This window comes from Manis pentadactyla, chromosome 9, assembly GCF_030020395.1.
Source record: "Manis pentadactyla isolate mManPen7 chromosome 9, mManPen7.hap1, whole genome shotgun sequence".
Taxonomy (NCBI): domain Eukaryota; kingdom Metazoa; phylum Chordata; class Mammalia; order Pholidota; family Manidae; genus Manis; species Manis pentadactyla.
Window position 1 is genome coordinate 8,477,450 of NC_080027.1, and position 6,465 is coordinate 8,483,914.

The window sequence follows — 6,465 nt, forward strand, 5'->3', positions numbered from 1 at the left end:
CTGTAGGCAACACAAACACGGCAAAACTGCTCAGGGAGCTGACATTTCAGGCAGTAAGGACCCACACAGGGTTAATCAGGGCTCAACGTGGGAACCAAGTGGGAAGTGCAAGTTCGGTGCTGAGGGTCAGAAGTGTAAGACGGGCGTGTGGCGAGGAGGGCAGGCGGTCTCACCGCCTAGCCGCCCGGCCTGGTACACACAGAGTGGGGCACACGCCGCACCCTGGCTCTGCGGCTCATCACAGGTCACCTCTCAAGAGCCTTGGGCCCTTCCTCTGTGAGCTGCGGTGATGCCCAAGACATAGGCTGTTCCGAGCACAAGAACGGAGCCTGTCTGGCGGGAGACGCCCAGCACCCCAGCACGTGGCAGGGGTCTCACAGGCTTCCGCAAAAAACCGTTCCTCCCTTCCACCTTTCCTCACCTTTCCTGTGGAAAATGGTACTACAGCAATTCCTAACCTTAAAGACTTCTCAACATCACAAAATGTTCAGGAAGGAGGCAACGTACCACTATTTCAAGTAGGCAGGACTGGCTGGTAAAGGAAGGAGGAGGCCCCTTTAGGGGCACCCCCACCCCCCTTGGCGGGCGCCCCACCTAACCCGTTCCTACAACGGCGGCTCGGCGTCCTCTGCCACCTGCACCCACCCTGTGGCCGAGCGCGAGCCGCTGCTCCAGTTACGTTCTCAACGGAAAGCAGCACCGGCTCCCGAGGGGCACCCGAGGGCCCCCGACCCCCCGGGCGCCTCACCTGCGTACACGCGCCCCCTGCCCGCCAGCACGGTCCCCCTCCTCGCCCGCGCAGAGACCTCCGCCTCCTGCGCACACAACTCCCCCGCAACCACCCCCCGCGCAGGGACCCCCCTTTCCCGCGCCCCCCACCTGTGTGACCCCCCTACCCCCCACTCACCCGCCCACTTGCGTGCGAGCCTCTCACCTGCGCGCCACTCACCTACCTGCACGTCCAGCTCGGCGCCTGCGCGCCCCGAGGTCCCCTGCCGTGAACACCGCCGCCCTGCCCCCAGGCTGGTCCGTTGCTATAGACGACCAATCGGAGGCGCGGCCTGAGGCCCTGCACCCCGCGATTGGCCGCGGGGCCCCGCTCCGCCCCCTGAGCCGATGCCGGTCCACTCCGCGAGCCACTCAGCGCCGGCAGAGCGCGAGATTGACGGCCGAGGGCCCGCCCCTCGGGAGAGGGACGGCTGGACGTGGACCCCCCGCGGGACTCGGCGGTGTTGCTGCGGGTTGTCGCGGCAAGAGGCTTCCCCAGCGTTTTGATTTCCTCTTTTGCGAACGGGGCAGACCCTTCCTGAGCAGCTGGCGTGCCAGAGGCAGGTCGGGGTCCAGGGCAACCCACAAGACATCCCTGCGCTCGGGGCTCCCGTGGTGGGAGTGGTAATTAGTAAACACGTGATCAAGGAGATGTGTGGGGTGTCGGGTGGTGAGAGCGGGACGGAGGGCAGAGCGGGTAGGAGAGTGGCAGTTTCATCGCGGGGTGTCAGGGAGGTCGGGTTGCCCAGGAAGTGAAGGAGATGGAGTTTCGGGTACGGATCACACGTGTGGAGATGGGATGGAAGCAAGCAGCGGGGTTGGGCAGAGGAAGACGTGGGGCAGCACGCGCACAGCTCCCCGCTCCCCACGCCTTCGGGCCAGCAGCATGGGAAACTCGGGTGACAAGAGAGCCCCCAGCTGGGCAGAAATGGCCAAGCCATATACTCCTACCTCCAGAGATCAGTCCCTGGACAGGGGCCCCCCTTGCAAGGGCATGACCTTGGGCAGAGCAGCTGTGCAACCCAGGTGGCCCCTGGAGGGGTGGGCAACAGAAGGTGTCTGCCCGCCCCATTAGCAACATCTGGGACCAAGGCCTTACTTGCATAGGGATCTGGTCAGCCCACCTCTGTGTCCCTCACAGAGACACTTATTTTATTTTCCTGCAGTTTTTTATTTTGAAAAATGTCAAACATACAAGCCAGTTGGATATACAGTAAACATTCACATACCTATATTCAGTCTCCCTCCCTCCCTCCATTTTTTCTCCCCCTCTTTCTTTTCCTGAACCATTTATTAGCTGCAGAGGATACCTTCTTCCCAAATACCTTAATATCCATCTCCTGAACACAAGGACATTCCCCTACATCACCAATATAAAATGACCTCATTTGGAAAATGTAACAATTCAGTGCTGTTATCTGACACATTGTCCACATTCGTTTTCCCCCAGTTGTCCCAGTTAGGTCCTTTATAGTTCTTGTTGAAACCCAGCATCCAATGGGAAGCCACCCCGTGCCCTTGTCGTTGTGGCTCTTGGTCTCCCTTGATCTAGGGCACTATCCCAGCCTGTCTTCTTTTCTTAAAAAATGTTTTTGGTCTTTAAGGCTGAAACAGTTTTGAAGAGTCAAGGCTGGCCTTCTGCAGCACATCTCTTGATCTGGACTTGGTGGTTTTCCTCATCCTTGCGTTGGGGTTATGCATTTGGGGGCAGGATACTGTACTACAAAGATAGTGGTGTGTCTTCATGCATCCTATCGGGGCAACACGATGTCACTTTGTCCCGTTGTTGGTGACACGTTCAGTCATGGGGCTCAGGTAGTTTCTGCCAGAAGTCTCCATTTTCCCTTCGGTGATTAATGAGTAACTAATGGGTTGATACTTGCGACTGCATACATGTGCTGCTCCCAAATAACCTTCTGCTGGTCAGCTAGCAGCTAATGATGCCTGAAGCACTTCTTGGTGCAAATGGGGTGATTTTCTGATTTCATCTTTACTTTAACATTTTATTGTCATTTTTTTTGTACAGTATTTCCCTCACTTAAATTTTTGTCAAATTAATAATTTCTTTTTTTACCTACTGAGCTATGACCCTGTACTGTCATTAACTTTTTTTTTGATGGGTCATTCTCTTTTTTTAATTGAAGTAGAGTTGATATACAATCTTATATTGGTTTCAAGTATACAACACGGTGGTTCAACAGCTACCCACTTTATTAAACCCTCACCCCCACTCATGGAGTTACGATCTGTCAACACAGAAAGATGTTACAGAACAATTGGCTGTATTCAATATTTCCAGAATCTCTTGCCTGGCTTTAGTGCATCTCCACATCAACAGGTGTTTAGATGGGTGAGGGAGGGCTTATCTGGACCAGAGAGGTTGGGGAGTGTAAGGTAAAATCTAGCCAAAATGTCCAGGTTGAGGAGGCAACAAAAGAACCAAAAGTTTAATAGGGTGCAATCCTGGGCGATGTTCGCCAGTCTGGTTAGTCACAGGCCGGAGGAGTCGCGCACAGTAGGGCAGGCAGTGAGTTTATATAGTAGTTAGTGGGAGGGAGAGCATAGGTCTACAGTGGCGCGAGGATTGGCTAGCCTAAGGCACGTGTCATTAGCCTTTACAGCAGACAAAGGACTAGAAAGTTATACTCCTTTTCCAGGTTGGGAGGGGGCAGCAGCCGGGGATTTTGGCACGGGCCGTCATTAGGCCGGAATCTCTTGGTCTCTTTCCCTTAGTAGGCCGGGGTTGGGGGCTTTGCTGCCCCCTTTCCTTATTTGGTGAGGGCTGAGCTCGTCTGAGGTGCTCACCCCTCCCTCCGGTGCCTCCAGCCTTACAGGGAGCTATTTGCTTACTTCTGCCCCAGCAGGAGAGAGATACTTGGGACAACTGCTTGTAAGCAGTAAACGGGTTTTAAACTTTATTCCTCCCTTTGACTGATTTCAGTTTCGAAGGTATTTTGCTCTGGGATTTCCCCTCCCCAGAGTTACAACTACCATCCCAGTGACCAGCTTGTATTGTGATTGAGAACTTTTGTGCCCCTTTATCCCCCTCACCCTCTGCACCTACACACGCAACCCGTCACCATGGTAACCACCAGTCACTTCTCAGTGTCTGTGAGTCTACTGCTATTTCGTTCATTTTCTTTTGTTTTGTTTTAGATTCCACAAATAAGTGAAATTGTTAGGCAAAAAGACAGAAATGAGTGGGACGAAAAGGAGAGAGGGCCCCCAAAGATGACTCAGGGAGTTGATCAAATAGAGCCAGAAAGCCAGTGTAAGTCTGGGGAGAGGAAATCCCGGGGCAAAATACCTCTAAAACCTGAAATCAGTCAAAGGGAGAAGTAAAGTTTAAAACCCATTTACTGCTCACAAACTGCAGTCTGGGGCCAGTTCTCTCTTTCCTGATCCAGCAGAAGCAAAACTGGCCCTCCCCTCACCTCTTGAGTACAGATAAGCCCTCCTTGCCCAGGTAATTACCCATTCATATGGAGATGAACTTCTCTCCCTCCCTGAGGAATGATGCAAATGCACTAAAGCCATACTTCTTTCCATCTCTGAATGCCTATTGATATGCAGATGTACTAAAGCCAGGCGAGATATTCTGGAAATATTACAATTTTACCCACAGCCAGAAATGACTCAGAGAGTTAATCAGATGAAGCCACAGGGTCCAAGAGTGACTCAAGAAATGTCCAGGGTCCCCCGAGATAAGAAACATCAGAAGCACAGGCACAGCCTGTCCCCATTTCACCAATCAGAACAAGCCTAGAGAGCTGACAGCTGTCAATCAAGGACCTCTCTGCCCTGCTAAAAATCACATAGAAGAAGCCTCAGAATGAGCATCTGGGCCTGTCTTATGTTAGGCAGGGCCACTCTGTTACTCTCTGCAGAGTGTATTAAAACTTACTTTGCTTTCTTTACTTTGGTCTCTCGTCTCACTATATCTGACTTCCCTGCGACACGGAGCAGAGTCCTTTCCTTCCTAACAAAATCATTACTCTTTTTAACTCTTTAAAAAACGTCATCCTATGGATACTCAAATTGTCCCATATTTAGCCAGTTGGAGCCCCTTCAAAGTGACTCCTTGAAAAAAAAAGAAAGAAAAAGCATTTCCCCATCATTCTTTGAGTACTTCCTTATTTTCTGCTGCTACCAGATGTTGGAAGTTCCTCTCTTCCTGCCCCAGGCCTAAAATCTGCCTTGGTTGGCAGGAGATATCTGAGCAGAGACCAGAAAGAATAGAGGGATTTCTGGGAATGAGAACTACCCTTAACGGTTGAAGTGAGGATTAAACAAATTAACATATAAGCATTCTTGTGCTTTTCTCAAGTTTCCAAATTGTCTATCATGAACAAGCATTATTTTAGAAACAGGAAAAACATTATTTTAAATGTGACTACATGTATATGTATGACAGAATTGCAATTCAGGAGAAAAAGATGGACTATTTAATGAGTGATGGTGAGATACTTATTCATATGGGGGGAAAATGGATTCCTGCCTTAAATGGACTAAAGAATGACATGTGGAAAGAAAAACTGAAAAACCACCTAAAGGAAGAAATTTGGCAATATTTAGTAAAGGTGAACATGTGCAAATCCTAATAGCCAAGCTGCAGGTAGGCGTAAATCATGGAGGATCTTAGGTACAGAGAAACCATAGGTGTCTGTAACTCCAGGGGGGAGAACCTGGGGCAAAATACCTTTGAAACCAAAATCAGTCAAAGTGAGACAGGGACCATGGGCTTAGAGTAGGGTGAGGGCCTCTGGAGAAAGTAAGGCAGGATATTTACAGTCAGAGCAATGTAACTACAGGCAAGGAAACCCCCTAGGAAAACTCTTGTGTTGAACATTAAGCTCTGGAGTCATTCTTCAGTGAGATCAGTTAATATTCCCCAGATAAAGAAGAGTAGCGATGTTTTTATTATGCTAATCATTTGTAATCATGTGTAAGATTCACCTTAGCATGCTAAAGGCCCAGGCCTATGTGCTGTCTTTCCTCCAGATCTGATGAGGTGATTTTGCAAACTGGGCAACTAATTTAGCTGCAGGCCCAGCTGTAAACAACATAGTAAAAGGCAGGAAGGATTTCACCTTAAAGATAAGATTGCATTTTAACACCCAGGAAGTTTTAAGAAGATTCTTATCTTACTCTTTAGCAAACAGACAATACCTCAGCCCACCTTGGGAGCTGGGCAGACAGCCTTTTGATATGCTCCCGGACCAAGACACCTGTATCCCAGAGAGGAATCAAGGAGGGAAATTCCTTATGTTAATTCTAAATATTCAGAGACCACTTAACAAGTCCACACCCCCAAGCTTTTTTTCAGGTTCCCAAATATCCTCAACTGCCTATAAAACCCCTAGACAGCGCACCACCCCTGGCTCTCTTGTCCCCTGCTGGCTCACACCAGGAGCTCTGTCTCTCCTCTCACAGTATCTCTCAATAAGTCTCTCTGGCTCTCCTACCTTGACTGTTTACTAAGTTCATTCTTCGACTCCGCAAACAAGAACCCCGGCATCCAAAGGGGAAATAAAGTGGGAGAAACCCATCTATTGCAATACAAGCAGGAATCCCCTTCCTCTCGCCGGTGTCTCTAGTGACCAGGATGCAAAAGAAGGACCCCACCCAGCCTCTCCAGTCCAGTTTTGCCCTTCATCTCGTGTAATTAACTATTGTATGGAGATGGACTACTTGTCT